Here is a 19,061-nt window from a genome sequence, read left to right as displayed (position 1 = left end):
CTGTATGCATGGCTCATCTCCCTACCATCCCATATGCATGGCTCATATTCCCCCCCTTCTGTATGCATGGCTCATCTCCCTCCCATCCCATATGCATAGCTCATATCCCCCCTCCTGTATGCATGGCTCATCTCCCTCCCATCCCATATGCATGTTTTTTATCCCCCCGTATGCATGGCTCATATCCCCCCGTATGCATGGCTCATCTCCCTCCCATCCTGTATCCCCCCTCCTGTATGCATCGCTCATATCCCCCCTCCTGTATGCATGGCTCATCTCCCTCCCATCCCATATGCATGGCTTATATTCCCCTCCCCGTATGGATGGCTCATCTCTCAACTCCTCTCTCATCTCGCTCCTGCTCCCGCTCCCATCTTGCATGGCTCGGCTACCAGTCCTCCTTCATCCCCCCTGTCCCCTGTCCCCCCCGTCCCTCATACTCACCTTTCCCACACCGCACAGCAGCGCCGAACATCCCTCTAGCTCTGTCCTGACTCCTGGCGGAGCACCTTCTTCCTGCGTGAGCTGTCAGGTAGTACCGCTCATTAAGGTCATGAATATGTGACCGCTCATTCACGACGAGCTGCAGGCGCTGAGACCAGGCGTCACCGGAGCAGCAGGGTGAATATGCCGTCTTCAAGGAGGGTTGGAAGCAGGCAGGCAGGGAGGCAGGCAGGGATGCAGGCAGGTGGGCGAGGGGGGCGCTGGGGGGTGCTCAGTTGGGAGGGGACCCAGTACTTAAATAAAAGAAAAAGAAAAAAACTTGCTCAGGTGCAGCCTCCCCATCGTCCCACCCTAGGCACGTGCCCTCAAGTGCCTGGTGGCAAATACGGCCCTGCCTGAGACAGCTCTCCATCCTCTGGAATGGTCCTGGTGCATTGCACAGCCCGAATGGCATGTAGTTGAATTCAAAGAGACCCATTGGTTTCGTGAAGGCAGTCTTTTCCTTATCCGCCTCTGCTACGGGAACCTACCAATACCCACTAGTGAGATCTGAGGTGGAGAAATAGTTAGCAGATTTTAGAGCAGATTTTAAAGCAGCTAAGGACTCTTCGATTCTGGGCAACGGGTAGGCATCCTTGTGTGTAATGTGGTTTATCTGCCTGTAATCAACACACATCCTCATTGTACCATCCTTTTTCCCCAGCCTCCTTCATCTCTTGTAACATACTTTTGGCACATTGGTAGTGAGCTGGAGGTACAGGCCGGTACCTCTCTTTAATGGGCAGATAACCTCCAGTGGGGATATGATGCTGAATCCCTTTTACCTGCCAAAATCTAAGCCCCTTGTTTTTTGGGTGATGGGGTAGAGTCAGTGCCCACGTGTAACTTCTGACACCAATCCTCCATCTGTCCTGCAGAGCCATTGTCCTCCGCTTGGTCAGACGGGACCAATGGTTCTGTTTTTATTGCATTATCATTAACAGTAAACAGTTTAGCAAGTGTGGCTTTTCTGCATAAGTGAACCTCTTTCTCTCCACAGTTAAGAACACGTACTGGTACCCTCCCCTTGTGGACATCAACCACCCCTTTGGCTGTCAGGATGGTGGGCTTACTATCTGAATACACAGGTTCTATCAGGGTCTGGTAGTCTTTACCTATGAGGCCTTTTGCTGCCTGATACCATATCAACATTTCACTCCTGGGAGGTATTACAATGGGGATTGGATCACTCACTGTGACACAGCCAACTTCTCCACCAGACAATTCTACCTGTTGTCTCTGCATCAGGGCTCTGATTTTTTTTTTGCAGGACATGCTGCTCACTAGAACCAGCAGTTTCAGCCACCTGTTGTAACCAGACAATAACCTCGGCAAGACAGTTTTCAATGACATTAGTACCCATGGTCATCATGGGGTTACATTCTCGACGGTCAATATAAACAATTACCAGTCCTTGGGCCTTCAATTCTACCCGCCCCACCTTAATGGTTACCTCCTTGCACCCCACCAGTGGCAAAGGCTGACAATTACTGGCTACTATTGTCAAATCACTATCTGGGCCACGGGTAATGTCCGAGTCAGCCCAATACCGTTTATAGAGAATGTAAAGCATAGTCATCACCTGAGAGCCGCTGTACAGTAAAGCGTTCATCGGGATTCAGTCGATCACAATGGGGAGGACCGGTTGTCCTCCGATGTACTTGGCTCTCCAGTTTTGTGGGCCTGTTCATCCTATTACTGGGGGTTGGCCCTCTGCCCCTGGGATCGCTCTTTTAAATGGCAGAACCTTGCGATGTGTCCTGCCTGGTTACAGCGGTGGCAGATGGGTCGTCCGTCCTGATGATAGCGGTCGTTGTCTCTTCCTCTGATCGGTGGGATCCTCTTCTGTCCTTCGAACTGGAAGCCAGCTGGATTTTCTCCTTTGGGGATTCCTGCAGGGACTGCATGGTTCTGGCTAGTGCAGGTATGCTTTTAGTCGGTTCCTGGACCTGGAGGCGCAGTGCTGTGGAGGGGTCATCATCCAGGATTTGTGCGTTGCGGGGGTCTGATGACAGGATGCCACCTCCTGGTGGTACGTGATTGCTGAACGCCAATAGAGCACTCTGCAGCTGGGCGTTGGTTCATGCAGCACCCGGATGGCCCTGTCTTTGTGCAAAGTCCACGTCAGAGTTCTGCAAGGCCAGGATGCGCAGCTGTGTTCTGTGGGTACTGGACAGGAGTCCTACAATGAACTGTTCCTTTAATAGCTTGTCTCCATCCTGCACGCTGTTAGGCTCAACCTGTTTAATGGCCCACAGTGCCTCCTGGAGATTAAGGGCATAGTCCCGTATACTATCCTGTGCTCTTTGTTTACACCCGAAAAACCTAATTTTGATTTCTGCAGCGGTGCGGGTGTCAAAAGTGGTTTTAAAGGGAACCTGTCACCCCGTTTTTTCAGATTGAGCTATAAATACTGTTAAATAGGGCCTGCGCTGTGCGTTACTATAGTGTATGTAGTGTACCCTGATTCCCCATGTATGCTGAGAAATACATTACCAAAGTCGCCGTTTTCGCCTGTCAATCAGGCTGGTCTGGTCAGGTGGGCGTGTTCACAGCACTCTTTTCTTCCCCAGCTTTCCCTTGGTGGCGTAGTGGTGTGCGCATGTCCAAGGCCCGAATTCCCTGCGCCCACGTGAAGACACAGCGCGCGATCTGCGCTGTCATCCCTTGCATCGGTGGGGGCGGCCATCTTCCTGGGGCCGCGCGTGCGCAGATGGAATGCTCTGCCGCACGGGGCTTCAGGAAAATGGCCGCGGGATGCCGCGCGTGCGCACAAGAGATCGCGGCGGCCATTTTCCCAAAGCCGAGTTTGCATCTCGGCTTTGGGAAAATGGCCGCCGCGATCTCTAATGCGCACGCGCGGCATCCCGCGGCCATTTTCCTGAAGCCCCATGCGGCAGAGCATTCCATCTGCGCACGCGCGGCCCCAGGAAGATGGCCGCCCCCACCGATGCAAGGGATGACAGCGCAGATCGCGCGCTGTGTCTTCACGTGGGCGCAGGGAATTCGGACCTTGGACATGCGCACACCACTACGCCACCAATGGAAAGCTGGGGAAGAAAAGAGCGCTGTGAACACGCCCACCTGACCAGACTAGCCTGATTGACAGGCGAAAACGGCGACTTTGGTAATGTATTTCTCAGCATACATGGGGAATCAGGGTACACTACATACACTATAGTAACGCACAGCGCAGGCCCTATTTAACAGTATTTATAGCTCAATCTGAAAAAACGGGGTGACAGGTTCCCTTTAAGTTTGGAAAATATCTGTTTAAAGGGACACTGTCACCTGAATTTGGAGGGAACAATCTTCAGCCATTGAGGCGGGGTTTTGGGGTTTTTGATTCACCCTTTCCTTACCCGCTGGCTGCATGCTGGCTGCAATATTGGATTGAAGTTCATTCTCTGTCCTCCGTAGTACATGCCTGCACAAGGCAATCTTGCACTTATCTTTGCTGAACTGGCAGATAAGCAGGAGAGGCCAGGCAGAGATCCAACACTTCCAGAGAAACATTGACAACTGGCAGGGGCTAAAGCATCCTGCACACCTAAATATCCTAGTCAGAATTGTAATTATCCGATACACCTGGCCAGGACTGCGAGTCAGAGACAACTGCATTCCCACCAACAACCACTGGAGGGAACCCAAGAGAAGAATTCACAACAGTACCCCCCCCCTTGAGGAGGGGTCACCGAACCCTCACCAGGGCCCCCAGGACGATCAGGACGAGCCAGATGAAAGGCACGGACCAAATCAGCAGCATGGACATCAGAGGCAAAAACCCAAGAATTATCCTCCTGGCCATAACCCTTTCATTTGACCAGGTACTGAAGCTTCCGCCTCGAAAAACGGGAATCCAAAATCTTCTCAACAACATATTCCAATTCCCCATCAACCAACACAGGGGCCGGAGGATCAGCAGAGGGAACAACGGGCTCCACATATTTCCGCAACAAAGATCTATGGAAGACATTATGGATAGCAAAAGAGGCTGGAAGCGCCAGTCGGAAAGACACCGGATTAATAATCTCAGAAATCCTATAAGGACCAATAAACCGAGGTTTAAACTTAGGAGAAATAACCTTCATAGGAACATGACGAGAAGACAACCAGACCAGATCCCCAACCCGAAGTCGGGAACCAACACACCGACGACGATTAGCAAAACGTTGAGCCTCCTCTTGAGACAACACCAACTTGTCCACCACATGAGCCCAAATCTGCTGCAACCTGTCCACCACAGAATCCACAACAGGACAGTCAGAAGGCTCAACCTGCCCAGAAGAAAAACGAGGATGAAAACCAAAATTACAAAAGAAAGGCGAAACCAAGGTAGCAGAACTAGCCCGATTATTAAGAGCAAACTCGGCCAATGGCAAGAAGGCCACCCAATCATCCTGATCAGCAGACACAAAGCATCTCAAATAAGTCTCCAAGGTCTGATTAGTACGCTCGGTCTGGCCATTTGTCTGAGGATGAAATGCAAAAGAAAATGACAAATTAATGCCCAGCCTAGCACAAAAGGCCCGCCAAAACCTAGAAACAAACTGGGAACCTCTGTCGGAAACAATATTCTCCGGAATACCACGCAAACGAACCACATGCTGAAAGAACAACGGAACCAAATCTGTTATGATTAGGCAACTCAGTACCACAGTGAACATAGAGGTCAGAGCACATACAGTAACATAGTAACATAGTTAGTAAGGCCGAAAAAAGACATTTGTCCATCCAGTTCAGCCTATATTCCATCATAATAAATACCCAGATCTACGTCCTTCTACAGAACCTAATAATTGTATGATACAATATTGTTCTGCTCCAGGAAGACAGTGATCTGACAATAATCCAAAAACATAGAACGAGCTCTGAGACGTGGGAACTCTGTTGACCGCAATCCCTAATCCTATCCAACAACACTAGAGGCAGCCGTGGATTGCGCCTAACGCTACCTATGCAACACGGCACAGCCTGAGAAACTAGCTAGCCTGAAGATAGAAAATAAGCCTACCTTGCCTCAGAGAAATACCCCAAAGGAAAAGGCAGCCCCCCACATATAATGACTGTGAGTAAGATGAAAAGACAAACGTAGAGATGAAATAGATTTAGCAAAGTGAGGCCCGACTTTCTGAACAGAGCGAGGATAGGAAAGGTAACTTTGCGGTCAACACAAAACCCTAAAAACCACGCAAAGGGGGCAAAAAGACCCTCTGTACCGAACTAACGGCACGGAGGTACACCCTCTGCGTCCCAGAGCTTCCAGCAAACAAAAAGATAAGCTGGACAGAAGAAAAGCAAACAAAATAGCAAAGGAAAACTTAGCTATGCAGAGCAGCAGGCCACAGGAACGATCCAGGAGGAAAACAAGTCCAATACTGGAACATAGACAGGAAGCCAGGATCAAAGCACTAGGTGGAGTTAAGTAGAGCAGCACCTAACGACCTCATCACATCACCTGAGGGAGGAAACTCAGAAGCCGCAGTACCACTTCCCTCCACCAACGGAAGCTTACAGAGAGAATCAGCCGAAGTACCACTTGTGACCACAGGAGGGAGCTCTGCCACAGAATTCGCAACAGTACCCCCCCTTGAGGAGGGGTCACCGAACCCTCACCAGAGCCCCCAGGCCGACCAGGATGAGCCACATGAAAGGCACGAACAAGATCGGGAGCATGGACATCAGAGGCAAAGACCCAGGAATTATCTTCCTGAGCATAACCCTTCCACTTAACCAGATACTGGAGCTTCCTTCTCTAAACACGAGAATCCAAAATCTTCTCCACAATATACTCCAACTCCCCCTCCACCAAAACCGGGGCAGGAGGGTCAACAGAAGGAACCATAGGTGCCATGTATCTCCGCAACAATGACCTATGGAATACGTTATGTATGGAAAAAGAATCTGGAAGGGTCAGACGAAAAGACACAGGATTAAGAACCTCAGAAATCCTATACGGACCAATGAAACGAGGTTTAAACTTAGGAGAGGAAACCTTCATAGGAATATGACGAGAAGACAACCAAACCAGATCCCCAACACGAAGTCGGGGACCCACACAGCGTCTGCGATTAGCAAAACGTTGAGCCTTCTCCTGGGACAAGGTCAAATTGTCCACTACCTGAGTCCAAATCTGCTGCAACCTGTCCACCACAGTATCCACACCAGGACAGTCCGAAGACTCAACCTGTCCTGACGAGAAACGAGGATGGAACCCAGAGTTGCAGAAAAATGGCGAAACCAAGGTAGCCGAGCTAGCCCGATTATTAAGGGCGAACTCAGCCAAAGGCAAAAAGGACACCCAGTCATCCTGATCAGCAGAAACAAAACATCTCAGATATGTTTCCAAGGTCTGATTGGTTCGTTCGGTCTGGCCATTAGTCTGAGGATGGAAAGCCGAGGAAAAAGACAAGTCAATGCCCATCCTACCACAAAAGGCTCGCCAAAACCTCGAAACAAACTGGGAACCTCTGTCAGAAACTATATTCTCTGGAATTCCATGTAAACGAACCACATGCTGGAAGAACAATGGCACCAAATCAGAGGAGGAAGGCAATTTAGACAAGGGTACCAAATGGACCATCTTAGAAAAGCGATCACAGACCACCCAAATGACTGACATCTTTTGAGAAACGGGAAGATCTGAAATAAAATCCATAGAGATATGTGACCAAGGTCTCTTCGGGACTGGCAAGGGCAAAAGCAACCCACTGGCACGAGAACAGCAGGGCTTAGCCCGAGCACAAATCTCACAGGACTGCACAAAAGTACGCTCATCCCGCGACAGAGATGGCCAACAAAAGGATCTAGCCACTAACTCTCTGGTACCAAAGATTCCAGGATGACCAGCTAAGACCGAACAATGAACCTCAGAGATAACTTTATTCGTCCACCTATCAGGGACAAACAGTTTCTCCGCTGGACAACGATCAGGTTTATTAGCCTGAAATTTTTGCAGCACTCACCGCAAATCAGGGGAGATGGCAGACACAATTACTCCCTCTTTGAGGATACCCGCCGGCTCAGATACACCCGGAGAGTCGGGCACAAAACTCCTAGACAGAGCATCCGCCTTCACATTTTTAGAGCCCGGAAGGTATGAAATCACAAAGTCAAAATGGGCAAAAAACAACGACCAACGAGCTTGTCTAGGATTCAACCGCTTGGCGGACTCGAGATAAGTCAAGTTCTTATGATCAGTCAAGACCACCACGCGATGCTTAGCTCCTTCAAGCCAATGACGCCACTCCTCGAATGCCCACTTCATGGCCAGCAACTCTCGGTTGCCCACATCATAATTTTGCTCAGCAGGCGAAAACTTCCTGGAAAAGAAGGCGCACGATTTCATCACTGAGCAATCAGAACCTCTCTGCGACAAAACAGCCCCTGCTCCAATCTCAGAAGCATCAACCTCGACCTGGAACGGAAGCGAAACATCTGGTTGACACAACACAGGGGCAGAAGAAAAACGACGCTTCAACTCTTGAAAAGCTTCCACAGCAGCAGAAGACCAATTGACCACATCAGCACCCTTCTTGGTCAAATCGGTCAATGGTTTAGCAATACTAGAAAAATTGCAGATGAAGCGACGATAAAAATTACCAAAGCCCAGGAACTTTTGCAGACTTTTCAGAGATGTCGGCTGAGTCCAATCATGGATGGCTTGGACCTTAACAGGATCCATCTCGATAGTAGAAGGGGAAAAGATGAACCCCAAAAATGAAACCTTCTGCACACCAAAGAGACACTTTGATCCCTTCACAAACAAAGAATTAGCACGCAGGACCTGAAAAACCGTTCTGACCTGCTTCACATGAGACTCCCAATCATCCGAGAAGATCAAAATGTCATCCAAGTACACAATCAGGAATTTATCCAGGTACTCTCGGAAGATGTCATGCATAAAGGACTGAAACACTGATGGAGCATTGGCAAGTCCGAATGGCATTACTAGATACTCAAAATGACCCTCGGGCGTATTAAATGCAGTTTTCCATTCATCGCCTCGCTTAATTCGCACAAGATTATACGCACCACGAAGATCTATCTTGGTGAACCAACTAGCCCCCTTAATCCGAGCAAACAAATCAGATAACAACGGCAAGGGGTACTGAAATTTAACCGTGATCTTATTTAGAAGGCGGTAATCTATACAAGGTCTCAGCGAACCATCCTTCTTGGCTACAAAAAAGAACCCTGCTCCTAATGGCGACGATGACGGGCGAATATGCCCCTTCTCCAGGGACTCCTTCACATAACTGCGCATAGCGGCGTGCTCAGGCACAGATAAATTAAACAATCGGCCTTTTGGGAACTTACTACCAGGAATCAAATTGATAGCACAATCACAATCCCTATGCGGAGGTAGGGCATCGGACTTGGGCTCATCAAATACATCCCGGTAATCAGACAAGAACTCTGGAACCTCAGAAGGGGTGGATGACGAAATTGACAGAAATGGAACATCACCATGTACCCCCTGACAACCCCAGCTGGACACCGACATGGATTTCCAATCTAATACTGGATTATGGACTTGTAGCCATGGCAACCCCAACACGACCACATCATGCAGATTATGCAACACCAGAAAGCGAATAACCTCCTGATGTGCAGGAGCCATGCACATGGTCAGCTGGGTCCAGTACTGAGGCTTATTCTTGGCCAAAGGCGTAGCATCAATTCCTCTCAATGGAATAGGACACTGCAAGGGCTCCAAGAAAAACCCACAATGCCTAGCATACTCCAAGTCCATCAAATTCAGGGCAGCGCCTGAATCCACAAATGCCATGACAGAATACGATGACAAAGAGCAGATCAAGGTAACGGACAGAAGAAATTTTGACTGTACTGTACCAATGGTGGCAGACCTAGCGAACCGCTTAGTGCGCTTAGGACAATCAGAGATAACATGAGTGGAATCACCACAGTAGAAACACAGCCCATTCAGACGTCTGTGTTCTTGCCGTTCAACTCTGGTCAAAGTCCTATCGCACTGCATAGGCTCAGGTTTATGCTCAGGTAATACCGCCAAATGGAGCACAGATTTACCCTCACGCAAGCGTCGACCAATCTGAATGGCCAAAGACATAGACTCATTCAAACCAGCAGGCATAGGAAATCCCACCATGACATCCTTAAGGGCTTCAGAGAGACCTTTTCTGAACATAGCTGCCAGCGCAGATTCATTCCATTGAGTGAGCACGGACCACTTTCTAAATTTCTGGCAATATACCTCTATCTCATCCTGACCCTGACAAAGAGCCAGCAAATTTTTTTCTGCCTGATCCACAGAATTAGGCTCATCGTACAGCAATCCGAGCGCCAGGAAAAACGCATCGATATTACTTAATGCAGTATCTCCTGGCGCAAGAGAAAATGCCCAGTCCTGAGGGTCGCCACGCAAAAAAGAAATAATGATCAAAACCTGTTGAACTGGATCACCAGAGGAGCGAGGTTTCAAGGCCAGAAATAGTTTACAATTATTTTTGAAACTCAGAAACTTAGTTCTATCACCAAAAAACAAATCAGGAATAGGAATTCTTGGTTCTAACATAGATTTCTGATCAATAGTGTCTTGAATCTTTTGTACTCTTGCCGAGAGCTGATCCACACATGAAGACAGACTTCTAATGTCCATTGCTACACCTGTGTCCTGAACCACCCAAACGTCTAGGGGAAAAAAAAGGCAAAACACAGTGCAGAGAAAAAAAAATGGTCTCAGAACTTCTTTTTTCCTTCTATTGAGAATCATTAGTACTTTGGCTTCCTGTACTGTTATGATTAGGCAACTCAGTACCACAGTGAACATAGAGGTCAGAGCACATACAGTGATCTGACAATAATCCAAAAACATAGAACGAGCTCTGAGACGTGGGAACTCTGTTGACCGCAATCCCTAATCCTATCCAACAACACTAGAGGCAGCCGTGGATTGCGCCTAACGCTACCTATGCAACACGGCACAGCCTGAGAAACTAGCTAGCCTGAAGATAGAAAATAAGCCTACCTTGCCTCAGAGAAATACCCCAAAGGAAAAGGCAGCCCCCCACATATAATGACTGTGAGTAAGATGAAAAGACAAACGTAGAGATGAAATAGATTTAGCAAAGTGAGGCCCGACTTTCTGAACAGAGCGAGGATAGGAAAGGTAACTTTGCGGTCAACACAAAACCCTAAAAACCACGCAAAGGGGGCAAAAAGACCGAACTAACGGCACGGAGGTACACCCTCTGCGTCCCAGAGCTTCCAGCAAACAAATAGATAAGCTGGACAGAAGAAAAGCAAACAAAATAGCAAAGGAAAACTTAGCTATGCAGAGCAGCAGGCCACAGGAACGATCCAGGAGGAAAACAAGTCCAATACTGGAACATAGACAGGAAGCCAGGATCAAAGCACTAGGTGGAGTTAAGTAGAGCAGCACCTAACGACCTCACCACATCACCTGAGGGAGGAAACTCAGAAGCCGCAGTACCACTTCCCTCCACCAACGGAAGCTTACAGAGAGAATCAGCCGAAGTACCACTTGTGACCACAGGAGGGAGCTCTGCCACAGAATTCACAACACAAATCAGAAGAGGAAGGCAATTTAGGTAAGGGCACCAAATGAACCATCTTAGAGAACCGGTCACAAACAACCCAGATAACAAACATCTTCTGGGAGACCGGAAGATCAGAAATAAAATCCATCGAAATATGCGTCCAGGGCCTCTCAGGAACTGGCAATGGCAAAAGCAACCCACTAGCATGGGAGCAACAAGGCTTGGCCCGCGCACAAGTCCCACAGGACTGCACAAAAGAACGCACATCACGTGACAATGAAGGCCACCAAAAGGACCTACCAACCAAATCTCTGGTACCAAAAATGCCAGGATGACCGGCCAACACGGAACAGTGAACCTCAGAAATCAGTCTACTAGTCCATCTGTCAGGAACAAACAATTTCCCCACAGGACAGCGGTCAGGTTTGTCAACCTGAAATTCCTGAAGAACCCGTCGTAAATCAGGGGAAATGGCAGAAAGGACCACCCCCTCTTTCAGAATACCGACCGGCTCTAAGACCTCAGGAGAATCAGGCAAAAAACTCCTAGAGAGGGCATCAGCCTTAATATTCTTAGAACCCGGAAGGTACAAGACCACAAAATCAAAATGGGAAAAAAACAAGGACCATCGAGCCTGTCTAGGATTCAGCCGTTTAGCAGACTCGAGGTAAATCAAATTCTTATGATCGGTCAAGACCACAATACGGTGCTTAGCTCCCTCAAGCCAATGTCGCCACTCCTCAAACGCCCACTTCATAGCCAACTACTCCCGATTGCCAACATCATAATTGCGTTCAGCAGGCGAAAACTTACGGGAAAAGAAGGCACACGGTTTCATTAAGGAACCAACAGGATCCCTCTGAGACAAAACGGCCCCTGCCCCAATCTCAGAAGCGTCAACCTCAACCTGAAACGGAAGAGAAACATCCGGTTGGCGCAACACTGGAGCAGAAGTAAATCGACGTTTAAGCTCCTGAAAGGCAGAGACAGCTGCAGAGGACCAATTCGCCACATCAGCGCCCTTCTTCGTCAAATCGGTCAAGGGTTTAACCACGCTGGAAAAATTAGCAATGAAACGGCGATAAAAATTTGCAAAACCCAAAAATTTCTGAAGGCTCTTCACAGATGTGGGCTGAATCCAACCATGAATGGCCTGAACCTTAACCGGATCCATCTCTATAGATGAAGGAGAAAAAATGAAGCCCAAAAAAGAGACTTTCTGCACCCCAAAGAGACACTTAGACCCTTTCACAAACAGGGCATTGTCACGAAGGATCTGAAATACCATCCTGACCTGTTGTACATGAGACTCCCAATCATCGGAAAAAATCAAAATATTGTCCAAATATACAATCAAGAATTTATCAAGATAAGTCCGGAAGATATCATGCATGAAGGACTGAAAAACAGATGGAGCATTAGAGAGTCCGAATGGCATCACAAGGTATTCAAAATGGCCTTCGGGCGTGTTAAACGCAGTTTTCCATTCATCACCCTGCTTAATACGAACAAGATTATATGCCCCTCGAAGGTCAATCTTGGTAAACCAACTAAATCCCTTAATCCTAGCAAAAAAATTGGAAAGCAAAGGTAACGGGTATTGAAACTTGACCGTGATTTTATTCAAGAGGCGATAATCTATACAGGTTCTCAAGGAACCATCTTTTTTAGCAACAAAAATGAAACCCGCTCCCAATGGTGAAGAATAGGGTTGAGCGAAACGGGTCGTTCATTTTCAAAAGTCGCCGACTTTTGGCAAAGTCGGGTTTCATGAAACCCGACCCGACCCCTGTGTGGGGTCGGCCATGCGGTACGCGACTTTCGCGCCAAAGTCGCGTTTCAATGACGCGAAAAGCGCCATTTCTCAGCCAATGAAGGTGAACGCAGAGTGTGGGCAGCGTGATGACTTAGGTCCTGGTCCCCACCATCTTAGAGAAGGGCATTGCAGTGATTGGCTTGCTGTCTGCGGCGTCACAGGGGCTATAAAGAGGCGTTCCCGCCGACCGCCATCTTACTGCTGCTGATCTGAGCTTAGGGAGAGGTTGCTGCCGCTTCGTCAGAAGCAGGGATAGCGTTAGGCAGGGTCCATTAACCACCAAACCGCTTGTGCTGTAGCGATTTCCACTGTCCAACACCACCTTCGGTTTGCAGGGATAGTGGAAGCTACATTTTTTTTTTCTCAGCGCTGTAGCTTATTGGGCTGCCCTAGAAGGCTCCCTGATAGCTGCATTGCTGTGTGTACTCAGGGGCGGATTATCAGAGGGTCAATATGGGCGGTAGCCCAGGGCCCAGTGGTCTGGGGGGGCCCTGGGCTGCCGCACAGATTGACCCTCCACTAATCGTCTGTGATTGAATGCCCACCGCCGGGCTGGCATGTATGTGCCCCCGGATCCGGTGGGCAGAGAGAGGGGGCCCGCATTGGGCCCCTTCTCCTCTGCTCACCGGGCCCCTTCCGGTGCTGCGGCGGTTTCCTATTGATGTGCGGGCGCGCGCCCGCACATCAATAGTTAACAACAACAGCCGCCAGCCAATTGGAGGCTGGCAGCTGATGTCGGCCGCAGCACACACGTCGCCGGCGTCTGACGTCATTGTCAGTCGCCGGCGATTGTGCGCTGCTGGAAGGAGCTCGCCGCCTGGAGCGCGGACAGGTGAGGAGACTGTTTTTTTTTTTTTTTTTTTTTGATAAGCTAACGGTTACGGTGGACACACTGGGGGGCAATGCTGGAGGACACACTGGGGCAATGCTGGAGGACACACTGGGGCAGATTGCTGGAGGACACACTGGGGGCAATACTGGAGACACTGGGGCAGATTGCTGGAGGACACACTGGGGGCAATACTGGAGACACTGGGGCAGATTGCTGGAGGACACACTGGGGGCAATACTGGAGACACTGGGGCAGATTGCTGGAGGACACACTGGGGGCAATTCTGGAGACACTGGGGCAGCTTGCTGGAGGACACACTGGGGGCAATACTGGAGACACTGGGGCAGATTGCTGGAGGACACACTGGGGGCAATACTGGAGACACTGGGGCAGATTGCTGGAGGACACACTGGGGGCAATATTGGAGACACTGGGGCAGATTGCTGGAGGACACACTGGGGCAATACTGGAGACACTGGGGCAGATTGCTGGAGACACTGGGGCAGATTGCTGGAGACACTGGGGCAGATTGCTGGACACACTTTCTGGGGGCAATGCTGGACACACTGGGGCAAAATGCTGGACACACTGGGGGCAATATGCTGGACACACTGGGGGTAATATGCTGGACACACTGGGGGTAATATGCTGGACACACTGGAGGTAATATGCTGAACACACGGGGGTAATATGCTGAACACACTGGGGCAGATTGCTGGACACTGTCTGGGGCAATGCTGGACATACTGTGGCAGATTGCTGGACACACTGGGGGTAATATGCTGGACACACTGGTGGTAATATGCTGGACACACTTTGGGTAATATGCTGGACACACTGGGGGTAATATGCTGGACACACTGGGGGTAATATGCTGGACACACTGGGGCAGATTGCTGGACACACTGGGGCAGATTGCTGGACACTGTCTGGGGGCAATGCTGGACACTGGGGCACATTGCTGGACACACTGGGGGCAATATGCTGGAGTCAGACACTGGGACAGATTGCTGGACACACTGGGGCAGATTGCTGGACACACTGGGGCAGATTGCTGGACACACTGTCTGGGGGCAATGCTGGACACTGGGGCAGATTGCTGGACACACTGTCTGGGGGCAATGCTGGACACACTGGGGCAATATGCTGGACATACTGGGGCAGATTGCTGGACACACTGGGGGTAATATGCTGGACACACTGGGGCAGATTGCTGGACACACTGGGGGTAATATGCTGGACACACTGGGGGTAATATGCTGGACACACTGGGGGTAATATGCTGGACACACTGGGGGTAATATGCTGGATACACTGGGGCAGATTGCTGGACGCTGTCTGGGGGCAATGCTGGACATACTGTGGCAGATTGCTGGACACACTGGGGGCAATACTGGAGACACTGGGACAGATTGCTGGACACACTGTCTGGGGGCAATGCTGGACACACTGGAGCAATATGCTGGACATACTGGGGCAGATTGCTGGACACACTGGGGGTAATATGCTGGACACACTGGGGCAGATTGCTGGACACACTGGGGGCAGGACTGGAGGCATGGGCAGAATGTAGACACGTGGCATGATTGGAGACACGGGGCAGGATTGGATCATGGGGCAGGATGGATACGATGGAGACAGATGGGGCAGGATGGGGAGATCATATGGTGTAGAATGGATAGTCATGAGTGCAGGATGGGAGAACATACTGTATGGCTGGAGCCAGGAATGAGACACACGGGGCCAGGGTGGGGAATATTATTACCATAGGGGCTAATTAAGGGATATTATTACTGCAGTGATGTATTTATTTTATTTTTTTGAGTATACTGTTTTAAATGGGGGGGCGGGCCTGTTACTGTGCAGAGTGACACTGTTGCCTTTTTTTCTTCGTGTTGTAATGTAGAAGTTGTGAAAAATTAAGTAATGTGTTCTGCAAGCGGAGCTCGAGATAACTGGGTTATTTCCTGCAGAAACGAGTCCTGGCTAGAAAAAATGATGGCGGTCTTTGCTGGATGAAAGATGAAGGACTTCACCTAGAGACGTCACTGGTGAGTCAGTGTTACCTATACACTGACACTATACACTGTATACTATATACAGAGCTCCTGTGTACTATGTCACCAGTGATCACTGTATTCCATATACATTATATACAGAGCTCCTGTGTATAATACCACCAGTGATCTCTGTATTACCTCTACACAGACACTGCATACTAAGTACAGATCTCCTGTGAATACTGGCACTTATAGTGTTATAGTATTGTGTTTGTTTGTTTTTTGTTTTCTTTTTTATTACTGATCAGTATTGTAGTATTCAGTCACTTTGTGGTGGTAATATGTGGTCTGGAAATGGTGTTGTGGTATTTGTCCCTTGTATGTGCTATTTGGTCACCAAATGGTAATATGTGGTCTTGACATGGTGCGGTGGTATTTGTTCCTAGTATGTGATATTATTCGATCACTGTGGTTGTAATTTGTGGTCTGGTCATGGTGCGGTGGTATTTGTTCCTTGTATGTGATATTATTCGATCACTGTGGTTGTAATTTGTGGTCTGGTCATGGTGCGGTGGTATTTGTTCCTTGTATGTGATATTATTGGTCAAAATATACCTAAATTGTATTGCAGATTTTAACAAATATTTAATAGGTTACAGTAGAGTAGGGCCCGGCCATTTTTCTGTAATAATCTGGCTCGGGTATGGCACATGACCCCCGTCACATGACCCCCATCACCCGTCACATGACCCCCGTCACATGACCCGGGGGGCCCACAGTGTCTGAACAGCCCGGGGCCCTGGCTACCCTTAATCCACCCCTGTGTGTACGCCGCTGTGCAAACCAACTGCTTTTTTCAAAGCACAAATCCTCTTGTTCCTTCCTTTCTGCACAGCTATCTTTTTTGTTTGTCCACACTTTTTATTTAATTTGTGCATCAGTCCACTCCTTATTGCTGCCTGCCATACCTGGCTAAGATTACTGCAGGGAGATAGTAATTGTAGGACAGTCCCTTTTATTTTTTTATTTTTTTTTTTAATTCTCCCTACAAAAAATAAGTTGTGGGAGATTAAGATTGGCATTTCTGCTAGAGTGCCATCCCTGTCTGTGCCATCTCTCTCACATAGTGGGCCATAGAAAGCCTATTTTTTTTGTTGTTGATTTGGTTTCTAAATTCTACCTGAAAAAATCAATAAATCAATCAGTGGGAGATAAATATTGGCCTCTGGGCTTGTATGCCACTCCTGACTCCTGTGTGTGCCATCTCTCACTCAGTGGGCCATAGAAAGCCTATTTATATTTTTGGTGATTTGGTTTCTAAATTCTACCTGAAAAAATCAATAAATCAATCAGTAGGAGAAAAATATTGGCCTCTGGGCTTGTGTGCCACTCCTGACTCCTGTGTGTGCCATCTCTCACTCAGTGGGCCATAGAAAGCCTATTAATTTTTTTTGTTGATTTGGTTTCTAAATTCTACCTGAAAAAAAATCAGTAAATCAATCAGTGGGAGATAAATATTGGTAAATATTGGCCTCTGGGCTTGTGTGCCACTCCTGACTCCTGTGTGTGCCATCTCTCACTCAGTGGGCCATAGAAAGCCTATTAATTTTTTTTGTTGATTTGGTTTCTAAATTCTACCTGAAAAAATCAATAAATCAATCAGTGGGAGAAAAATATTGGCCTCTGGGCTGGTGTGCCACTCCTGACTCCTGTGTGTGCCATCTCTCACTCAGTGGGCCATAGAAAGCCTATTTATTTTTTTGTTGATTTGGTTTCTAAATTCTACCTGACAAAATCAATAAATCAATCAGTGGGAGATAAATATTGGCCTCTGGGCTTGTGTGCCACTCCTGACTCCTGTGTGTGCCATCTCTCACTCAGTGGGCCATAGAAAGCCTATTATTTTTTTTTGTTGATTTGGTTCCTAAATTCTACCTGAAAAAATCAATAAATCAATCAGTGGGAGATAAATATTGGCCTCTGGGCTTGTGTGCCACTCCTGACTCCTGTGTGTGCCATCTCTCACTCAGTGGGCCATAGAAAGCCTATTAATTTTTTTGTTGATTTGGTTTCTAAATTCTACCTGAAAAAATCAATAAATCAATCAGTGGGAGAAAAATATTGGCCTCTGGGCTTGTGTACCACTCCTGACTCCTGTGTGTGCCATCTCTCACTCAGTGGGCCATAGAAAGCCTATTTTTTTTTTTTGTTGATTTGGTTTCTAAATTTTACCTGAAAAAATCAATAAATCAATCAGTGGGAGAAAAATATTGGCCTCTGGGCTTGTGTGCCACTCCTGACTCCTGTGTGTGCCATCTCTCACTCAGTGGGCCATAGAAAGCCTATTAATTTTTTTTGTTGATTTGGTTTCTAAATTCTACCTGAAAAATATCAATAAATCAATCAGTGGGAGATAAATATTGGCCTCTGGGCTTGTGTGCCACTCCTGACTCCTGTGTGTGCCATCTCTCACTCAGTGGGCCATAGAAAGCCTATTTTTTTTTGTTGATTTGGTTTCTAAATTCTACCTGAAAAAATCAATAAATCAATCAGTGGGAGATAAATATTGGCCTCTGGGCTTGTATGCCACTCCTGACTCCTGTGTGTGCCATCTCTCACTCAGTGGGCCATAGAAAGCCTATTTTTTGTTGTTGATTTGGTTTCTAAATTCTACCTGAAAAAATCAATAAATCAATCAGTGGGAGATAAATATTGGCCTCTGGGCTTGTGTGCCACTCCTGACTCCTGTGTGTGCCATCTCTCACTCAGTGGGCCATAGAAAGCCTATTTATTTTTTTGTTGATTTGGTTTCTAAATTCTACCTGAAAAAATCAATAAATCAATCAGTGGGAGATAAATATTGGCCTCTGGGCTTGTGTGCCACTCCTGACTCCTGTGTGTGCCATCTCTCATTCAGTGGGCCATAGAAAGCCTATTTTTTTTGTTGATTTGGTTTCTAAATTCTACCTGAAAAAATCAATAAATCAATCAGTGGGAGAAAAATATTGGCCTCTGGGCTTGTGTGCCACTCCTGACTCCTGTGTGTGCCATCTCTCACTCAGTGGGCCATAGAAAGCCTATTTTTTTTTTTTGTTGATTTGGTTTCTAAATTCTACCTGAAAAAATCAATAAATCAATCAGTGGGAGAAAAATATTGGCCTCTGGGCTTGTGTGCCACTCCTGACTCCTGTGTGTGCCATCTCTCACTCAGTGGGCCATAGAAAGCCTATTAATTTTTGTTGTTGATTTGGTTTCTAAATTCTACCTGAAAAAAATCAATAAATCAATCAGTGGGAGATAAATATTGGCCTCTGGGCTTGTGTGCCACTCCTGACTCCTGTGTGTGCCATCTCTCACTCAGTGGGCCATAGAAAGCCTATTTATTTTTT

This window comes from Ranitomeya imitator, chromosome 3 (genome assembly GCF_032444005.1).
Source record: "Ranitomeya imitator isolate aRanImi1 chromosome 3, aRanImi1.pri, whole genome shotgun sequence".
Classification (NCBI taxonomy): domain Eukaryota; kingdom Metazoa; phylum Chordata; class Amphibia; order Anura; family Dendrobatidae; genus Ranitomeya; species Ranitomeya imitator.
This window is presented reverse-complemented; position numbering follows the sequence as displayed.